The following is a 20362-nucleotide window of genomic DNA, read 5'->3' as shown; positions in this document are numbered from 1 at the left end:
AGCTCTCCAGATGTTGATGGACTACACCTTCCAGCATCGCTGCCAATTGTCCATGCTGTCTGAGGCTGATGGGGTTCGTTGAGCAAATGTGGGAACAAGTCCACCAGTTCTGTAGAAGGACTGTGTTGAAGGTCTCCTTCTTTGTAACAACTGCAGTGAAACATGCAGCACTGTGTCATCTTACTCCCAGAAGTCCTGGTTAGAGCAAGTCCCTTCTCTCCTTCCTCATATCTGGATTCCAAGTGGAGAACCTGTTGCCCACCAGATGTTGGACTCCAATTCCCATCAGCCCCAACCAGCATATCCAATGGTCAGGGATAATGGGAGTTGCAGTCCCTGGGGTGGGGCATACATGCAATCTCACCTTTATCGGGTAGCCTTCCCTTCCACTGATCCTCCACGATCTGAAGGCCTTTAAAGATATTTTGGTGGTTTATATTTTTTTGTTACATTGGGTAGAGGTGGATGTGAAACCACTGGAGCCCTAATGAGACTGTTGCTTCAATCCTATGTGCATTTACTTGAAACTCCTGTCGAAGAAAGCGAGGCTGGCTTCTGAGTAAACATGCACGGCATGGGGCTGTGTGTGTGTGTGTGTGTGTGAGAGAGAGAGAGAGAGAGAGAGAGAGAGAGAGAGATCTGGCAGGAAAGCATCAACATGCCTTGTGCACTCTCATTTTCCTTGGCTAATTCCCCTGCCACCCCCCCCTTCCGTGGCTAGGCGTGCACCTGTGAACACTGCAGGCAGGCTTTTAAGAAAATGAGTTTTGACATTCCTTTCCTCAAGATGAGCCCTTGTTTTTCAATTACTCCTTCCCCACTTTCGGAAGTTTCCTTGAGGTTAACAGACCCAAGGCTGTTTCCCAGCTCTCCGCCTGGTGGCAGCAGTGCCCTATCGCAGGAGCGCCTTTTGTCCTGACATCAAGTGCTAATGCAATTGACCAATCAGTGCTAAGATGATGGGAGGTAATTGGGTAATTGTATTTTACTGATCACAAGGGGGGGCGATGTAGAGAGATGAAGGTAAAGCGGGGGCGGGGGGGGGGAGATCGACGAAGAGCAGGAAAGCTTGTAAGCAATAAGGCTGGCCCGGGGCCCTGTCTCCAAATCTCGGGGTGCCATTGCCTAGCGCAAAAGGCGAAAGAGCGCGAGCGCGCTGCCTGCAACTGGATCTCCGGCTTCTTCCTTTCCTTCCCCGAGGCGGGAGGGAGAGATCAAGGCGGAGCTGCTGGCAGGGCGGAGAGCGAGCCGCCCAATTGTGTGACCGAGTGATGGAAGGGCTGCAAGGAGCCGCGTCCGATCTCCTCCCAGGAATGTGCCAGCGGGACTGACATGTGCCGGAAGGCGGGGAGAACCGCCCAGCGCCGCTGCGCGGGCGCGGAGTCCAACTTGTGGAGCTGAGATAGAGAGCCGGGCGCCAGATCGCCTTCCTCGCTTGGCTTGCCGCGAAATTGCAAGAGGAGGAGGAGGAGGAAGGCGGCGGTGGGGGGCGGGGAGCGGAGGGGGTGCCAGGGAACACAGCCCCCTCCCATCACGGCCATCATCATCGCCGCCCCCACTTTACATTTATTTTAAGGGTGTTTGGAGTGTGCGCGCGCGCCTCTCTCTCTCTCTCCTACTCACCCCCCCCCCCACCAGCCACCCCATATTCCCAAAGAACAACTTGATCACGGGCATCGTCGGTCCTGGAAAGGCTGGCTGTGCAAAGATGGAGAGGGAGGCGAAATGAAGAGGAAGGGAAGCTCCGGGCTGGTGAAATCCAGCGCGGAGGAGAAGAGGACGCCTCCCGCAAGGGGAGTTTGCACGCCGGGAAGGATCGGGAAGCAATAGCAGGACGTGCGAGGAGAAAGGGGCTTTCGAAGCCACCCACCCTGGTAGCGGACTCTCCTTTAAAATAAATAAATGATGATGATGGATTTTTAACAGCTGGTGGGAATTTTATTTTCTCTCTCTTCCTGCTTTCTCCTCCTCCCGCCACCAAGCTCGCCGCCGCCGCCGCCACCATCAGCATCTCTTTGCATTTGACGTGCGATTCTGGGAGGGGGGAATGCAGAGGAGTTGGAGGCAAGGCGAACGGATATAATAACGCGGAGAGTTTGGCGAGGAGAAGACGCGGATGCTCCGGATTGCTGGCTTGCTCCTGGCTGAAATCAGAAATCCGATTGCGCACTGGGTTGTGATTGGAAATCTAATCAGATCCTGGGATCGGCGAGGGGGGAGAGCGTGAGAGCAGCGGAGGGGGGGGGCAGAGAGGGAGAGAAGAAAAGAAGAGCCCCAAAGTTGGCGTTTCTGAGAAAATAATTTCAGATGTTGCAAGGGGACGCGCCTCGGTGGAGGGCGGTGGGGGAGACACGGGAAGCGCGGCCGTGGGAACCCCCGATGTAACGTGGACGCACATGGATCCGCTCGCAGAGAAGGAGCCGCTTGGCCGGAGCTGAGCAGACATAACAAAATCGTGTTATTAAACCAAACAGCGGCCGTTTCAGACAGACGGGACTGCCGCTGCTGCTGGTAGTGGCGGCGGAGGCAAGGGAAACCTTCCGCAGAAGCCAAAAACGCTTCTCTCCCACCGAGAGGGATTCCAAGGTGGCTGAGGATTGGAAGAAAAGGGGAGTTTGGGGGGGCGGGCGGGGAGGATCCAGCATCCCCGGAGAAGATCCAAGGCTGGAATAAAAAGTTTCTCCGAGGAGAAAGACTCCCCCTCCGCGGCGCGGAGAGACCTGACCTTCCGCTTGCTCTTTTTGAGCAGCGAGCGGGAGAGAGAAGCCAGCTGCCCGCCTCGCTTCGGCCCCCGACGACGAAGGCGCAAGTTGAGAGACGCGGGGACATTTGAAGCAGCAGCCACGTCCTTAAAAGCGACGGGGGGAGTCGAGCAGGGAGCCGCACCATGTAAAGGAAGGTGCCGCGGAAGCAGCCCACTCGCGGTGGATTGGAGCCCGAGCCCGCCTGGACTGAACTCTAGATGGAAAATTGCAGATGGATATTGAATTTCCTTTCTTTTTTCCTTTCCGTCAAATTGGATTTGCTGCCGAAATGATGTAGTTTTGCCCTCCGTGGTCTTTTTCTGTTTCCCCCCCTTTGTTTCTCCCCCACACCTTTCTTTTCTTTTTTTCTTTTTCCCCCCTTTTCCCCATCGGAATTTCATTCTGGATATTTCCCTCCTTCTGGGCGATTTCTCAAAGACAGTGAGTGCCATTTTTCTTCTTCTCGCTTTCTGCTCCCCGTGTCTTGTTGCCTGCCATTAGACACATGTGATGGAGTTTGAACTGGGTTTTTTTCCCCCCTTGGGGTTGGGGGTGGTTGGCTGGGCTGGGAGGGAGAACCGCGAAACTCCATCCTAGCTTAATGTTTTCTCTCTTTGCGGGGGGGGGGGGGGCGGTTGTGCCAGCGAGCTTTGCTCCGACGTTGCGGCTCTCTGGGTGATGCCTGTGCCTTGAGAAGGGATTCTGCCTTCGGAAAGCCCCTGCAGTGTGTGACGGTGCGTTGCTTGATTCGCTCACTGGCCGAAGGCTGCCAGGTCTCTCATGACAGCCTGAGGAGTTTGATGTACGTACACACACACACACACACACACACACAGAGAGAGAGAGAGAGAGAGAGAGAGAGAGAGAGAGAGAGAAAGAGAGAGAGAGACTTGGGGAAGACGGAGATTGGAAATCGAAGGGATCCTATGTAAAGGGCACCATCCTGGCAGACCTTGCGGGGCAGACATGATGTATGAACGTGGGAATATGGTAATAAGGCGAGCAGGTGGGAAAGGGGAGGCTGTGCCTTTGGCATCCCATGGCTTACAAAAGGCGATTGAGGGAAGATAATTTAGGGAGCTGCCCCCCAAATACACACACACCACAAGCGCACTCCGTTCTACACCTCTTAGCTCCTTTTGGCTGTGGTTTGCTGGGTAAATCCTTCCTGCTCCCCCAGGACATGCCTTTGGCAGCGAGATTATGGGTCCATCAGCAGAGACGTCACTATCTGATCTCAGCTACTATTAGTAATTCTGTGATTGTTTGCAGCTCATTCAGCTTTCCGACTTCTAGCTGGAAGAGAGGCCCATTGAATTCAGCGGGTCCTTTAGGACTGGGGGGCAGGGGGCAACGGCTTGATCCCCAGCATGTTTACCCAGAAACATCCTACTGTGTTCAAGGAGACTTGCACCAAAGTAAGTGTGCATCGGATCACAACCTCACCCCTCACTGTGCCAATGCCAACAGCGCATTAGTGTTGACTGGTCTTCACCTAACTCGGTGGGGGAGCCAATAATTGTGGCCTATTTCTTTGATGGGGAGCATAGGCTGGATAACCTGTCCACTTAAGAACAGTAACTCTCTGTTCCCCAAAGGATAAGATCTCATCTGTACATGGATGTAGAGTGCGGAAGCAAGATCAGAAAAGAGCCAGGATTTAGCTTGACTTACAGCAGAATGGCAAGAAAAGTTGGGGGCTATTTCTTCCATAAAGGGATCCGTCTCTTTTTCTTTGCCTTCCTTGCCTGTGTGCACCACCACCTTCTTGCTAAATGTGACTCCTTTTTTCACATGTGACTCATACTACCATGTTTGCCTCCATGTGCAGAGAATAACCCTGAAAGACTTCAGGTGAAAACGTAAAGCAAATCAAAATGGATGTAGGGGGCAATGGGAAAATATTGTACTTCAATGAACTTTTCACCCCTCCCTCCAATCCCAGTACTCTGTTTCTTTCTTACTGGAAGATGGAAGTCTTCATTAATATTTTTCCTCCTCTTTCCATTTGGACAATCACTTCTGAAGTTGCTTCACCAACTGCCTGCCCTCCTACCCAGCAGCATAAGCATTAGACATAATTCTGAGATATACTTCGAATCACCTGCTAGAAAGATGGGGGTGGAAATCAGAGCATCTCTTTTTCAAAGGCATCCCCCTGCTTTGGCCCTTGATTTGAGTGTTAGTTACTTGGAAAGCAGCAAACCTTTGACCCAGCTTCCAAGTGTGTCCATCAGATATTTTTTAACGCAAACACACATACACACATGGAGGGAATTGTGAATCGGGTCCTAATCCTGCAATGCCTTTAACAAGACACCCAGCAAAGAGTCACTTCCATTCTTTACATATTTCCCTTAATTAAACAAGTTGAATTGTGTTTTCAGGCAATTATTTATTGTAGGTGCACATGGGGGGGATATATTAGTCAATCTAGGAAACTGGTTGATTCCCCCTTATCCTGCTTGTGCATATTCTGTCATAAATTGCTGTCCTGCAATGGACAGTTCTTGCGGCAGCAATGATGGAGCATGAATGGATATTATGCTGGTGCCAAACAAGTCCCGAAAGGAGATGGAGAAGGCAAAGATAGTGTGGAAAAATCAATCCTCTTGCCACAGGATCGCTCTGCTGTTATCCCATAAATCAGAGATCGTTAGGCAAAGCCACCCTGCCATTTGACAGTAGGGTACTGCCGTCACTATTTCATGCTGGGCCAGAGAAGCTACAAGGATAGTACCTAAGCCCTGAAATGTCACTAAGTATGTCAGTGGCGTAGCGTGGGGGGTGCAGGGGGGGCGGGCCGCACCGGGCGCAACATCTGGGGTTAGGGCAAATCCATGGGTTAGGGGACGCAAATCCACGGGTTAGGGGGCGCAAATTACTTGCCTTGCCCTGGGTGCTGACAACCCACGCTACACCACTGAAGTATGTGTGTGGGAATGGTCACAAACTGGGGATGCAACAGGAACAAACCTCACTGCTGTGTAGGAGTGACTGCGCGCTTGCAGAGATGCTAAATCCAGTTAGTATGGGAGCTAAAAGCATGTGGCTCAGGCTGGAGTTTAGTACTCTCCATCTTGTAATGGGAGGGACTTTGACATTCAGGTGTGCATTCCAGTATTGCTCAGGGGAAATGTTGGAAGCACCTAAAACATGCTCAAAAACCTTGATTTGCCCCTTCCTTATGTTGGATGAGCAACACTGATTCCATAGTCGCCTGAGTGGAAATTTTATGTGGCTGACTCTGTTTTCTATTGCCTGTGTCAGAATATAAGTGCAACATTCATCAGCATCTGATAATTAGCCAAGATGCCTTCCTATTTTTTCAGGATAAAGGGGTAAGCAATTCTGCAATTACATCAGGCAGCTAGGAAAGTGACAGCCTGGAGTGTGTGAATAGGGAACAATTTTGTGTATAAAAAAAGAAATGCATGAATTGCCAGTGAAAAGGAACAAGCACTGGCTCTAAAAGGCTTGTTTCATTTGCTGTTCTTGGTCTTGGACGATCCAAGATTAGCTAATCTAAAAATGAAAATGATTCTTAGCTGCCTGATAGTTAATGATGCAAAATATTTACCATCAAAATCTTGGAAGCAATGGTTTCACACTTCTGAGGTGTATGTAGTTTCTGTTGGGTAGAAGGTTAGTCCTTTGCTTTGCCTTTTCAGAAAGCCAGTGAAAGATCCAACATCATAACAGTATATGTTTATCTTATAAATATATCTTAGAAAGTTTCCTTTTCTCCCTTGTCTCTCTCTCTCTGTGTCCTATATATGTATAGCATTTACATATCTCTGTCCTGATACTTTTGAGTTATGGGGAAATGTGGACAGTTTATGATGAGATAGCTCTACATTCCATTCCATAAAAATTGGCAGTATAAAAACAGTGTATGCATACAATATATTCTGATATGTACATGTATTATCAGGGACTTGAAGGCTATAACTTGAATTTTGCAAAGGTTTCTCCTCTTGTTCCTTTAGAATAAGGAATGAGTTGCTGTAAGGCATTAAATATGCATTTTGGGGGAGTTAAAATTATCTACAGGGCATTTTGAATGAGAGAGTATAGTCTGCAGAATTGCAGTGTAAGAATATATCTTTCTACTAATGTGTCTTCACATTAAAGAGGTTTTTGGTCCATTAATAAGAATAACCAGTGATGCAAAATCCTGTAAGCAGAATTTAATGTGGATCCTTTTCTCAAGATGTGGGCACCTATTTAAAGACCAACTCAATTAATTTTTAGAGAAACAACATTGCTAATTGATAATGGCAGTGGTTTACTAGCCATGGGGATCTTGATCCTGCAAGCCATTATTTATAGCAATAGACCCTTTAGTGTGGACAGCCCATTTTCTCTTTAAGCAGGATTTATTTCACTTTGCAAAAAGCTGAGAGATGTGATGTTGGGCTGTGATTTATCTTAAGCTTACAAAAAGGAAGCAACTTTTCTCCCTGAAAAGGTAATTGTTGACTTTCCTAGACTGATCAAAGGACTGGCAACATATTTTATGCACTGACTGGTAAATTTTCATAGTGTTGCATAACCCTCATGCAACAGCAGAAAGGGTACACATGTTACTAGAAAATCTCTAAGCTGTTCATTTCACTTTCCTGCAGTGATGGCTGTGTGTTTGCTTAGCTAATATGTGGTTGATTATTAATGTGGCAGAAGTATGTATATGATCCATTTGTACTGATTAAAGGAGAGGGGATGGGAAATAATGTTGTTGCAGACTAAAGAATGGCTTAAAGACACACACGCACCAAGAGAGGGGGCATTTGCATTTGGTATCCAAGGAAGCAAATACAGAAAGCTGCAGTTTTTTCTGTGCATTGTATAAATGTTGCCATAGTGATATTTCAGGGCATGTTGTGTGTTTTGTGTGTGTGTGTGTGTGTTAGTGTGTGTGTCCCACTCTCTAGAAGAGCTTGTCTCCCTTCTTCCTGTCTTTTTTAATCTGGTTCACAACAACAAATATTTATACAGAACTCACTACAAAAAGAAGAAAGAGAAAAGCTTGCCTGTTTCCTGTTCCTATCCCAAACTGTTAATGTTCTAGACTAGAGCCCTAACTGGGAGCTCAAGTTCCACAGCAGAAGAGGAGTATGAGACAGTTTCCTCATGCTGAGACACTGAAAATATTACAATATTTTCCGTAGTGGTGGTATGTTAATTGGATCGCTCCAGGCGAGTGAAGTGTAGCTGTTGTTGACAATTAGAAACAACAGCAAACCTGCGTGGGTTGAATCTTTATCCCTGTACCTTCTGGGCAGACTACAATGCCTATCAGGCTTAATGCAGATTCAGAAACACGTATAAAAAGATCCTTCACTTGTGATTTTGCAAGCCAGGGAACAAAACCATCACTGTGGGTTGGGGGAATGGGAAAGTGTACTGGCAGATGGAAGGAAAGTTCGTTCATCATTTGCTGCACTATGTTTGACTGGTTTTTGTTTCATTTTTTTAAAAATAGAATTAAAATTAATGGGGTTTTTTGTATTGTTTGTTCCTGGTTTATTCTGATAACCCCTAATCTATAATCATAGCTATGAAAAACAGGAAACCATTAATGCTCCTTTGTCTTGAAAAGCCACAGAGATTCAGAGCCTGGACATAGCTGTTGAACAAATGGATCTCTCAGTATTTATCCTGCAGCAGCAGGATTCATGCAGCTTGGTGTAAGCTTAACTTTCAGAAGCCAGGAAGCATTTTAATGATGCAGCACTTGCAATTTATGGGATTTTCACCCCATAAACCCTAAAGACGACAGGCAGGTTTTTCCTCTCAGTTTTTATTTTATTATGCATAAGAAGTGTTCTGGGACATCCCCAAATTCATTTTGCATCTTCTTCCTTACACATTTCAGAAATAACTGTCTGAAAAGTTCATGTTGCATATTTGAGATGCTACATGGGAAACCAGAGGACCCCTCAACAAGAGGAGCTTATTGCTTAGGCAAAGGCAGTTCTTTGCCTACATCCACAGGTGTCAAGCCTTGACCCAGCACACAAGGCTCCCTCATGTGCGATGCAATCAGCAGGGTCATCACCTCCAGATGCGAGGCAGCGGCTCATTAATTCCCTTGTCAGGTCTGAGAGTGAGGAAGCTGATATCAGGTGGTCTTGGAGATTTCAGTTGGCTTTCTGCATGCTAGACTGGAAAACATTCAAATGTCATTGACCTGAATGCAATCTGCTAAAGTGATAATATTAAGCAAAGAGGCTTTCTGCAGCTGAAACCAAGAGGATTCTCCTGGTGTTTATCTTAATAGATATCTTAATGGGGCACTACTACTACTTTTGCAGTAGCAATTGAGGCTCTCCTGTTGCCGTGGCGTGCTATAGGACTGTAATCAAATAGTTATGGTTAGGTTGTGGATTTATTCCTGCCCCCCTCCTTTCCATATCATGTTATCCTGCTTTCCTTTCCCTGTTATCCTGTTGTTAAGAAGGATTCAATTCTCTTTCCAATTGACTCCTTTCTGGGAAACACATTTTCCATCTACGAAGACTGACTAGTTCATTTCAGCCTGAGTTTTTGTGGGGAAGGGCTTATTTAATAGCAGATGAGTACCGTAGAGTGTGTGTATTCATCTTTCCTGGGCTAAAAGGGATATCAAAGACTCGATACAATCTTGATAGGTGACTGTTCTTCATACTTCTATGAGGAGTCTAATGTATAGTGCTGCAGTTTGGTGATGCCTCAGCCATGCACCCATTGGTAACAAACATCTCAGACCCCTGATTTATTAGAAATTAGAACGTGACAGTGTATAGCAGACTTACCCAACATGGTGCCCTACAAATGTTTGGGACTTCAGCTCCCATTAAACCCATCTAGAGTCCCATCATGCTGGCGGGAGCTGTACAGGAGTCCATCAGGTTGGGGGAAGCAGGTGTATAGGACTCTTAGCCATAGAAGCCAACTTCTAGGGGCTGAGGAGTCTTTGACCCCCAATAAAATATTTGAGGGGGCTGCCTCCCTCAGAGTTAATGAGCATTGCCATTCAAATGGTCTGCATGCACCTTGTCACATGACTGACTATGTGGGTGGGATTTACCTGTCCCCCCTCCCCCAATATTTTATTTTGTGCTCTTAGATCTTAAATAGCTATGGAGTAGAATTTTGGCAGGTGCATTTTGTCAAGCAGAATTAGGGAAAAGAAAGAAAGCTGCATCCATGGAAATCATTTCCTCTGCACACAAAATATAGAAGATCTGTTGTCCTTTGTGTCTGGCAGTTGCTTCTGATATTGTTTATCAAGCATCTTTCATTTTTTGAAGTCTTAAGGCAATAGCCCTAAGCATACTAGGCAGTAAATTCCACTGACATCAATATAAATGATATGCATAGGATCAGACTGTAAGTTTAAATTCTTTGAGCACAGTTTGCTTAATATTTCTGATCATTCAGTCATCTTTTACAAGGTTTCCATTAAACGTCTATTCTTTTACTGAGTTATTGTGAGGGGGAAAAGAAGATTAAGCTGTGAGGTCTGGAATAAAGATGGTATAAACAATAAAATACTTATTGCATAGGCTGAAATGTGATACATGTTTTTGTGCAGTGACATGTTGGGTTGAAATACAAACCGACAGTAAAGGTAAAGGGACCCCTGACCATTAGGTCCACTTGTGACCGACTCTGGGGTTGCGGCGCTCATCTCGCTTTATTGGCCGAGGGAGCCGGTGTACAGCTTCCGGGTCATGTGGCCAGCATGACTAAGCCGCTTCTGGCGAACCAGAGCAGCACACGGAAACACTGTTTACCTTCCCGCCAGAACAGTACCTATTTATCTACTTGCACTTTGACATGCTTTCGAACTGCTAGGTTGGCAGGAGCAGGGACCAAGCAACCAACAGTACAGTACCCTTAAGAGGAATAAAACCATCCAATCAGCTAAAATACTATCCTCCAAAATAGCTGGGCAAATTAAAAGGTTTTTAACTAGAGCATAAAAAAGTGAAAAGATTCTATTGTCAGTGCCAGGAGAACATTTCACAGAGTGGTGCCACCACCGAGAAGGTTCTCTCTATATAATACACTCTTCTTAAAGGTGGAACATAGAAAAGGAACTCTGCCTGCAATCTTAGGCTATGAGAAGATTAGTCCAGCAGAAGGCACCAAGATCTTGAACTGGGCTCAGTAAAGAATAGGGAACCTGATGTAATTCCTTTTAAGCTTATGTAACATATCTGCATTTAGGTAAACTAATCAAAATCTCACTGATGTTTGCTTTCCCTTGCTTTTGTTTTTGCCTTGAGATAAGGCCATGAAACAAGATATGGGTTTAAAGGGCCACAACTTTATTGCTAATACTCCAGAATGTATAAAGAGGTAGGAATGAAACACCATCTATCATAATAAATAATGATGATGTCTGAGTGACACCACTCTGGCACAACCTTACCTGATCCTTGCTGTTCCTGGCCTGCTCACCAAAAGGCAGGCCGAGGAAGCACCTGTTTGCTTCCAGGGTGAAAAGGCAACCCTTCTCCATCCTTTAAGCTGGCTGGCAGTAAGAGGTAAGAGTGCCTCAGTGCCATGTTGATGCCATACAATGCTTAGAAGGACAGTCAATTCCAATATCCCTCCCTGCTTGTTGTACTTGCCTGTTGATGCCAAGACAAGCGCCAATCAGCTGAAATGGAAGGAAAGAACCACTTGGGGGACAGTCAAAATATCATTTGTCACTTGGTTTTCTTGTAGTTGAATGTGAGAAGCTGGTTATTGGGTGAAATACAGATACTGTTAAAAAATAACTGAAATAAATTACAGTGGTACCTCGGGTTAAGTACTTAATTCGTTCCGGAGGTCCGTTCTTAACCTGAAACTGTTCTTAACCTGAAGCACCACTTTAGCTAATGGGGCCTCTCGCTGCCACCGCACCGCCGGAGCCCGATTTCTGTACTTATCCTGAAGCAAAGTTCTTAACCTGAAGCACTATTTCTGGTTTAGCGGAGTGTGTAACCTGAAGCATATGTAACATGAAGCGTATGTAACCTGAGGTACCACTGTATTCCTTTTTTTAAAAAAAAAAGACACTGCATTGACTGTGCAGTTCTCTAGGGTTTCAGATGGGAGTTTTTAATGTCCTACTTAGAGATGCTCAGGACTGAACATGGGATTATGTGCTCTACCACAGAACTACTATAAAGGCTCATTAACATTTGAAGCTTCCATTACTGAACATAAGCAGTGAGCTTACATGTGTGAAGCATCTTTGGTTTTGGGGAAAGTAACATGACAGATGTCATTCCTTCTTGTTGGTAGTCACAGATCAGAACTGGGGCAGACCACAATTGTTGCCAAACCATCAGCTGCTATCCATACCTCCTTCTAAAGGTTCCCTTTCCACTTCAAATGCTATGCTTTACATCAGGGGTCAGCAAACTTTTCCAGCAGGGGGCCAGTCCACTGTCCCTCAGACCTTGAGGGGAGTTGGACAATATTTTGAAGGGGGGAAAATAAACAAATTTCTATGCCCCACAAATAACCCAGAGATGCATTTTAAATAAAGGCACACATGTAAAATAAAAGCTCATGTAAAAACTGTAAAAACACGCTGATTCCTGGACCGTCCGCAGGCTGGATCCGGCCACCGGGCCTTAGTTTGCCTACTCATGCTTTACATCTTTGCATGGTTCTTTCCCTAACTCCTAGTTGGTGGAACTAGCTTATTGCTGTTACATGCTGTCCAAATCTTTGTATTACTTTTGGAGGACTAGCTCAGAGTTCTGTGCATTTGGCAATGTATCTGATGATCAATGTGGTAGGGATAACAATTTATATTTCTTCATTATTCTAATGAATGTGTGTGATTTTAAGTACTAGGGAAAATATGAGTTGTTGCTCTCATCCTTTATCTTCCTTATCCAATTGCTGTCTACTGATTGCTATCCAATCACATCACCCCAAAATAACAGCTATCCATAAAACATGCTAGGCACAATCCAGAGAACAATCTGAAGTCCCGTGGGTTTCAGTGTAAGAGATACTACTTCATTAGGCCCAATTTCCCTATTGACATCAATGTGGCTTAAAAGTGCTTCCTTGGCTGGCTTAGCCCTACTGTTTATGTGAAAGTAGAATGTAATTGTATCTCTTTAAATACTGCAGCAAGCAAGACAAATGGGCTGCAGGCTGTACTCTAAGTCTCTTTGCGTGTTGAGTCCCACAAGCCACCCCCCAAATAACTCACACGTCACACTTCAATTTTTTGTTTAAGGTTTTTGGCATAATTTTGGCCACAACTTTATTCAATACAAATCACGTGAGTGGTTGCTTAGGCATTGGTTATGACTATCTGTCCTTGCCCTCAGGGACAGAGCTGGCCTTCCGGACACCAACGGAAGCCAGTGTGGGGAAACAAGTATTGGGTGAGAGCTGAAGCTGGGAAATCAGACTAACACCTCTCACCCTCATGTTCCGGTGGGGCTTGACCGGCCCAAGTCCGACTCCGGGGACAAGGACGAAGAATGTCAAGCCCCTGGATTTCCTTTAACGGAATTCCCATTCGCGTCATTTGGAGGGGTAGGCACTTACCCCTCCAAGAACCAATTAACCAATGCCTAACCGCCAACCTTACAAGTTGTGACGATTTGCTACGTAGTAGGCAAAAACCAAATGGCACCAGCCAATCAGCCAGATGGCAAAATTCCTACTAGGCCCCCGCACCAAGGCGGACGACCCCATGACAGGCAATAGCAAGGTCAAGCGATCAAAACAAAAAAAAAAACCACCCTAAATTTAGGGCGGGAGGGTGGGTGATCCGGTTCTGAATGGCCAGGAGGACGTCCCTCGCCTGGCTCCTGTATTTATAGCCTCCTGGCCCCTCCCCTTCATTGCCAAATTATCTTCTCCCAGCAACCCCACTGAACCCTTTAATGCCTGGGTTGCTGATAATTTGCCAAGTCATTGCTGGGTGGCCTGTTTCCCCAACCGCAACACGTGCTCTCTGTTATGGAGAACACGCTTTGCGTGTTGAGTCCCACAAGCCACCCCCCAAATAACTCACACGTCACACTTCAATTTTTTGTTTAAGGTTTTTGGCATAATTTTGGCCACAACTTTATTCAATACAAATCACGTGAGTGGTTGCTTAGGCATTGGTTATGACTATCTGTCCTTGCCCTCAGGGACAGAGCTGGCCTTCCGGACACCAACGGAAGCCAGTGTGGGGAAACAAGTATTGGGTGAGAGCTGAAGCTGGGAAATCAGACTAACACCTCTCACCCTCATGTTCCGGTGGGGCTTGACCGGCCCAAGTCCGACTCCGGGGACAAGGACGAAGAATGTCAAGCCCCTGGATTTCCTTTAACGGAATTCCCATTCGCGTCATTTGGAGGGGTAGGCACTTACCCCTCCAAGAACCAATTAACCAATGCCTAACCGCCATGGAGCCCTCAGCTCCCCGCCAACCACTCACAGCCCCAGCCAAGCCCTCAGCTTGGCCACCACTGCACCTATCCAAACCTCATTCCCAGAAGCCGACAGGTGCACTCCATCAGCGCGAAAAAGGGGCGCCGCTTGAAAGGTGATCTCGGGGTGAAAAATCACCTCTCCCCCCAATTCCACAATCCTCCTGGAAACCGCAGCATTGATGCGCTTCCTGGCCCTTTCCATGGCCGCTGGGGATCGACTGCCCACCCAAGCGCGGCGTTGCAATAGCTTGGACCAAAACAGTTTTGCCGCGGGCACCATTGCCCGCAGTGTCTCCAGGTCCCTTAAAATTGCCTCGCGTAATGAAAAACAGTCCGTTGACACCAGGTCGTTCTCCCCCAGCTGCACCACAATGGCGGCTGGTGGTCCCTCCAATAGCAGCTGGCTCCGAATCCGAGGCAAAAACTCTGCCCAGCGCATTCCCCTTCTGGATAGCCAGGACAACCGCACGTGTGGAGGAAGACCGAGACCTGGACCCAATCCCGACTGCCGTGCTGCGGCGCCAGCCCAATGGATGATGCTGTGCCCCACCATCCATACGTTTACGGTAGCGGGACCTGGGACAAAACGAACAAAGACAACATAAGATACCCCCATCAACGGACATATCCTTTAAACGCATCAGACTTCCAACGGCCCAAATCCTTTATTCTGGCCGCTGACAGGCCCCAGTGAGCCGCCGTCGTGGCCGCCCCTATTCTAAAGGAATGAGGGGCGAAGTCGCCAGGCGTGCCCCCGCAGGCCTTAATTGCCTTACGCAATACACCTGCAAATTGTTGTCTAGATAGCGGCAACCCATTTTCGTGCCGGAACAGGGCCCCATCCCCTTGCGTCCGCAGCTCCAGGTATTTGCCGACATCCTTGACTGGGCAAGGGCCCGCCTCCCCCGTGGCTGGGAGACGAATCAAGGCGCCCCTACCTCCCTGATCAGTCTTCGAACGTCTAATGGTGATTTTCAATTCAGCCGGGGATAGCTGAATGTCCTGGAGCAGAAGGCCCCTCGAACTACCATCCCTGCGTCCTTCAACTACTAACTCGCCCACTCTCAGTGCTCCGAAGAATGCAACTGAAAAGGCCGCCGCAAACAGGCGAGCCTCGTAGCCTGACCAACATACCCCCCGGAGCTTTTTGCGCAACCTGGTCAGTAAGTCAAATGAAATGGGGTGCCTGTTAGCTGGCCTGGAGGGACAAATTCTACCCCATCCCTCGAGCGCCCTGCGAACCACGAACCTAGCGCATGGGTCTTTATCATAGTATATTTTACAGAAAAAGGCTATAGCAGCCGCTTGCACCCTAAGCGTCCTGGCCGCACGTCCTAATTGGAATAGGTGTGCCAAATATTTCAACACCTGCTCAGAGGTGGGCGGAACCCCAGGCACCACCTTGCCCGACAAATTGATAAATGCTAGGAAGTCAGCCCAGGCTTTTTCATAGGACCTCAGGGTAGAAGGGGAAACCGATGCCGCTACTCCCTGAAAAACTAATTGCTGCCAAGGTTCCAGAGATGATCCGGGAAATATTCCGGACGTATCCGCGCCTCTGGAACCAGGAACCTGAACCGCTCCATCTGAAAACGGGACAGAGCATCAGCAATATCATTAGACACCCCAGGGATAAAACGCGCCGAGAAAACTATGTTAAAACGTAAACAATGCAGTACAAAGTCCCGCAACAGGGCCGAGACCCTGGGGGAGCGCGATGACAATTTGGCCAGGACATTCACCACCGCCTGGTTGTCCGTCCAGAAGCAGACACGACGGTTCCTGAACTCCTCGACCCATAAATGCACCGCCACTGCAATTGGAAAAAACTCAAGAAAAGTTAAGTCCCGCGTGATCTCACCTCCCTGCCACCCAGGGGGCCAGCGTTGAGCGCACCAACGCCCTTTCCAAAACAGGCCAAATCCCAAGGAACCAGCGGCATCCGATTGCACCTGGAAATCATTATGCAAGTTCAAGGTGTCCTGCCATAGTGATACTCCATTGAATTCCTCCAGGAATACCAACCAGATGCGGAGATCGGTTTTTACCTCCCGGGAGAGGCGAACCCGATGATGTGGGAACCTCCACCCAGCAGTGAGACGCGCTAAGCGCGAACAGAAGGGGCGCCCTGGGGCCACCACCCTGCAAGCGAAGTTCAGGTGTCCCAACAGCGACTGAAGTTGCCTGAGGGACACCTTTCGCAAAGGGAGCAGTTCCTCGATGACCTTCCTCAACGCCTCCAGCTTGTCCGCAGGGAGGCTGGAAGTTTGCTCGACCGTATCCAAAAGGATACCCAGGTAAGTCAGCTGAGTCGCCGGGCCCTCTGTCTTGTCCGCGGCAAGTGGGACCCCCAATTCCTGAGTGAGGTCGGCAAAAGCGCGCAACAACACCAGGCACTCGCCGGTGTCGTTTGCAGAAGCCAGTAAAAAATCATCCAGGTAATGAGTGACCCCGCCCAGTCCCGTCTTGGACTTCAGGGCCCACTCAAGAAAGGTGCTGAAAGCTTCAAAAGCGGCACACGCTATTGAGCAGCCCATAGGCATGGCTTTGTCAAAGTAATATTTGCCTTCAAATTGGAAACCCAATAGCCAAAAATCCTCTGGATGAATTGGCAAAAGGCGAAATGCTGATTCAATATCGCATTTTGCCAATAAGGCCCCGCGACCAAACTTCCGAATCATCTTGATCGCTTGATCAAGGGATGCGTATTTCACAGAGCAAAGCTCCGCTGGAATAACGTCATTCACTGACGTGCCGTCAGGGTGCGACAAGTTGTGAATTAGACGAAATTCACCCGGGGCCTTTTTTGGCACAATTCCCAACGGGGATATATGCAAGTTGCGAAAGGGGGGTGCGTCAAAAGGGCCAGCCATGCGACGCATGGCCACCTCCTTTGCTATTTTCTTGCGGGCGACCATAGGTAGCTCGCGAATTGATTTCTGGTTGGCAGGATTCCGTGCCACGGGACTCATGGCTACCGGAATCCGAAAACCAGATGAGAAACCATTATTCAAATAGACTGCCGCCTCCCTGTTAGGGTAAGACTGGAGCCATATCTGTAGGACTTGCAAGCTAACAGGGGTATAGGCTAAGGATGTTAAGATATTACTTTCCTGGTGCTGTAGCTGCGGCAGAGGGGGTTGGTTTAGGGCTCTGCTGAAAACCCCCTCTGCCTCCACGAAAGGGCCGCCGTCCACTAAAGCAAGCAGAAGCTGCATGCGCGCCTCCGCATTTTTCGCAAGTGTGGGCATATTTACACCCCTGACGCTGGCATGAGCCTTTATTAAAATCCCAGCATAGCATACGGCGGCTAGTCCTAAAAGCCGCCGTCTTGGGCTTCTGCTGTTCCGAAACCTTTTTGTCAATAAGTGGGGCCACGTAGGTGGTCCACACGTCGAGATCCTTACGATCCCAGCGAGCAGACGGAATCTTGGCCGCCCGGCGCCTGAAGTTCTCATCGTACTTTATCGCCGCCTTCTCGCCTGCTCTCGAGAAGGCGGAGCGAACGATGGATAAGTAAACCAGCAAATGGAGCGATCTCCGAGGATACGCTGCCACTACGACACCAGCGAACACCTGGAAACAGTCCAGCCAGTGTTCAAATGTTCTATCAACTGAAGGGGCACCCGATCGCTTCTTGGGAAAAGTTACTTTTTCCTGGTCGTCGGAAGGTGGGGCCAATTTAAACATATCTACGTATCGACCATTCAGGATCCTGGACCGCAGCTTCGTTGCCAGGTGTGAACCTGGGATGATGTCCCTAGCTGAATTGGTAGAGACCTTGACATCTGGTACCAGCACGCCGTCCCTACATTCTTGCACCGCCCCGTACTTAGCCCGGTGAGCATTGGCCCTCCTTTCCCAAGCCCACCTCGGGAGCCCGGAAGCCAATTCGCCAAAACCCCAGTAAAGCTCCATTGAGCCCCCCACTTCATCGTCGGAACTAGAAGACGTACCAGTATAGGAAGAGGAAGTATCCTCCCTTCTGCGTTTGGCATGCTTCCGGGATGACCTTCTGCGGCGATGTTTTCCGCCCAAAGATCTCCTGGCCGGGACTGGTAAGCTGTCCTCCATGGAGGATCCCGAGTCGGTGTGTGGTTGTGAAGGTCCTGCCACTACGGGAGAAGATACAACACATGAGGCGCCAGAACCCGAAACCACCCCAGCCGAAGGTTGGATCGCCCCGCGCCTGCGGGACGTGGGCGCCGGATGGGTCCTCCCCCGAGAGGCCCTCCTGGATGGCTGCCGTATCCGTTGCGGACGAACGTGAGTGGCAGGTAAGTCGGGGGGTTGGGCAAACTGGGGATCCTCCCGCGGTCCACCCACTAACAGCCCTTCTCCCTCATTCCCACTAGACGGTGATGAGGCTGGTGACGACGGCACCCGCGACCGATGAGGCCTAGCAGAGGTCGAAGGCCGGGCGGAACATCGTTGGAGGAAACCGTCCATCTCAGCCGCAAAACGGGACATGGCCACTGGATCATCAGCCATGCTTGCCACCAATGACTGAACCCGCCCCACCGCTTGACTCGGGGCCGGCGAGCGCAGTGCTTGCGAAGGACCCCTGATAGGCCGTTTTGCGGTGGCAGAGCGGCCACTCCGGGCCGAAGCACGTTTTGGGGCCATGCCCGCTAGGTGGGAAGCAATGAGATTAGTATTCAGACAACCCAGCAATGACCAACCCCTGTCCCCTGGGAACCAGAAGTTAAAATGAAGACAGTTAGTGAAGTGTGGAATACACTTATACTCTTTTAACGCCACTAGTAGGAGAGGCAGCAACCCAGGCTCCAGTGGCGGAGGTGCTCTCCTATTCCAGGAGCCGACAAACCAAAACGCTAAAAGAAAATCAATTGCCAGAAGCTATTCAAATTACTGAATACAAGTTAGGTGTAATAACCCAACCAGCCAGCAGATGGCGCTAAGCCTACCAGTTGGGCCTGGGAGGTTGCAAAGCCGGCTGAGTCACTGGGGAGCTCGTGACCAATGAGCTGCAATTACCCCCCCGCCGCCACTAGGGGGCCAACCTATAACGCGCCTATGAGCGCCACCCCAGACGTTTGGCGCCGACGCGAAATAAGGCCCCACTGAGTCAGCACACTGACTCAAGCCGCTTCAGGGCAGCCCTGTGGCCTGCTGGCCCTGCTCAGGCCCTACCGGGTCCTCTTACTGCTAAGCGGTGCCCCGGCCCCGCCCTAGGCCCCTGTCGGGCGCGCACGCTAAGCTAGGCCGGAATAGGCCGCGCCAGGGCCTCAGGGCCCCACCCAGGCCTCCCGCACCCCCCACACGGTCCGCACGACGCTCCCGCCGAGCCACGCGCCCTCGGCGGCAGCGGGCGCGATACCGCGGCCCAGCGCCGGGCTCGGCAAGGCCCGCGGATCCCGTTCGGGCCTAACCGCCCTGCACCTCTCCTGCGGCGCCTCCGCGCCGCTACAGGCCTCGCCGGCAGGCCCGCGAGCGCCCGCCGCGCCGCCGGAGACGCAGGCCCCGCCGGCTAAAATCCAATAAGAACGCCCCCGGGGGGAAGGGAGGGGAGGGGATGACGGGGGGGAAGGTAGGCCCAGCCGCGCCCGGCAGCCCTGCGAGGGAGGGGGGAATGGCGGCTGCGAGCCGCAGGCACGATTTGCGGCCTGGAATGCACTCCGCACCCCCCAGACTCGGCGCGATGGCGGCGGGCCTCCGGAATTTTTCCTATGCTCCCTCCCGGTCCTCGGGACCCGGGGGGGGGTGCCAAGGAGGCTGAGCCTCCCCCGGCTGGGGGGGGGATCCCCACCCACAGCCTTTTAGGGCTGAGAAGAAGGCTAAAAGGAGGTATAAAGAAAGAAAAGAGAGAAATAACTGGAGCAGAATCAGGTAAGTATGATAATAGGAAAGGAGCGAAAAGAAACTAGGGTGAAGGGAAAGGTTTTGGAATAAATCGGATAAGAAAAGCCAATACAACCGTCTGTGGCGCTGTGAGCAGCTCCTTGATCCGGTTCTGAATGGCCAGGAGGACGTCCCTCGCCTGGCTCCTGTATTTATAGCCTCCTGGCCCCTCCCCTTCATTGCCAAATTATCTTCTCCCAGCAACCCCACTGAACCCTTTAATGCCTGGGTTGCTGATAATTTGCCAAGTCATTGCTGGGTGGCCTGTTTCCCCAACCGCAACACGTGCTCTCTGTTATGGAGAACACGCTTTATCTGAAG

General features: G+C 49.6%; 1 protein-coding gene across 4 annotated transcripts in view; it reads left to right on the top strand.

The window, feature by feature from the left end:
* Positions 1 to 20362, top strand: part of LRRC4C (leucine rich repeat containing 4C) — a 611872-nt gene that overhangs the window by 469094 nt on the left and 122416 nt on the right. For 2 of the 4 annotated variants that reach the window (XM_083602190.1, XM_083602187.1), the window contains exon 1: positions 1052 to 3185. The exons of the other annotated variants lie outside the window; for them this stretch is intronic. The gene's annotated coding sequence lies outside the window, so the exon portion shown is untranslated. Of the gene's footprint in view, positions 1 to 1051; positions 3186 to 20362 lie in introns of those variants that run through there. 4 annotated transcript variants of the gene reach the window in all.

The sequence above is a fragment of the Podarcis filfolensis genome (assembly GCF_964270895.1).
Source record: "Podarcis filfolensis genome assembly, chromosome: 1".
In the NCBI taxonomy this organism is placed as follows: domain Eukaryota; kingdom Metazoa; phylum Chordata; class Lepidosauria; order Squamata; family Lacertidae; genus Podarcis; species Podarcis filfolensis.
The sequence above is the reverse complement of the archived record's forward strand: the minus strand, read 5'-3'. Positions and strand labels throughout refer to the sequence as shown.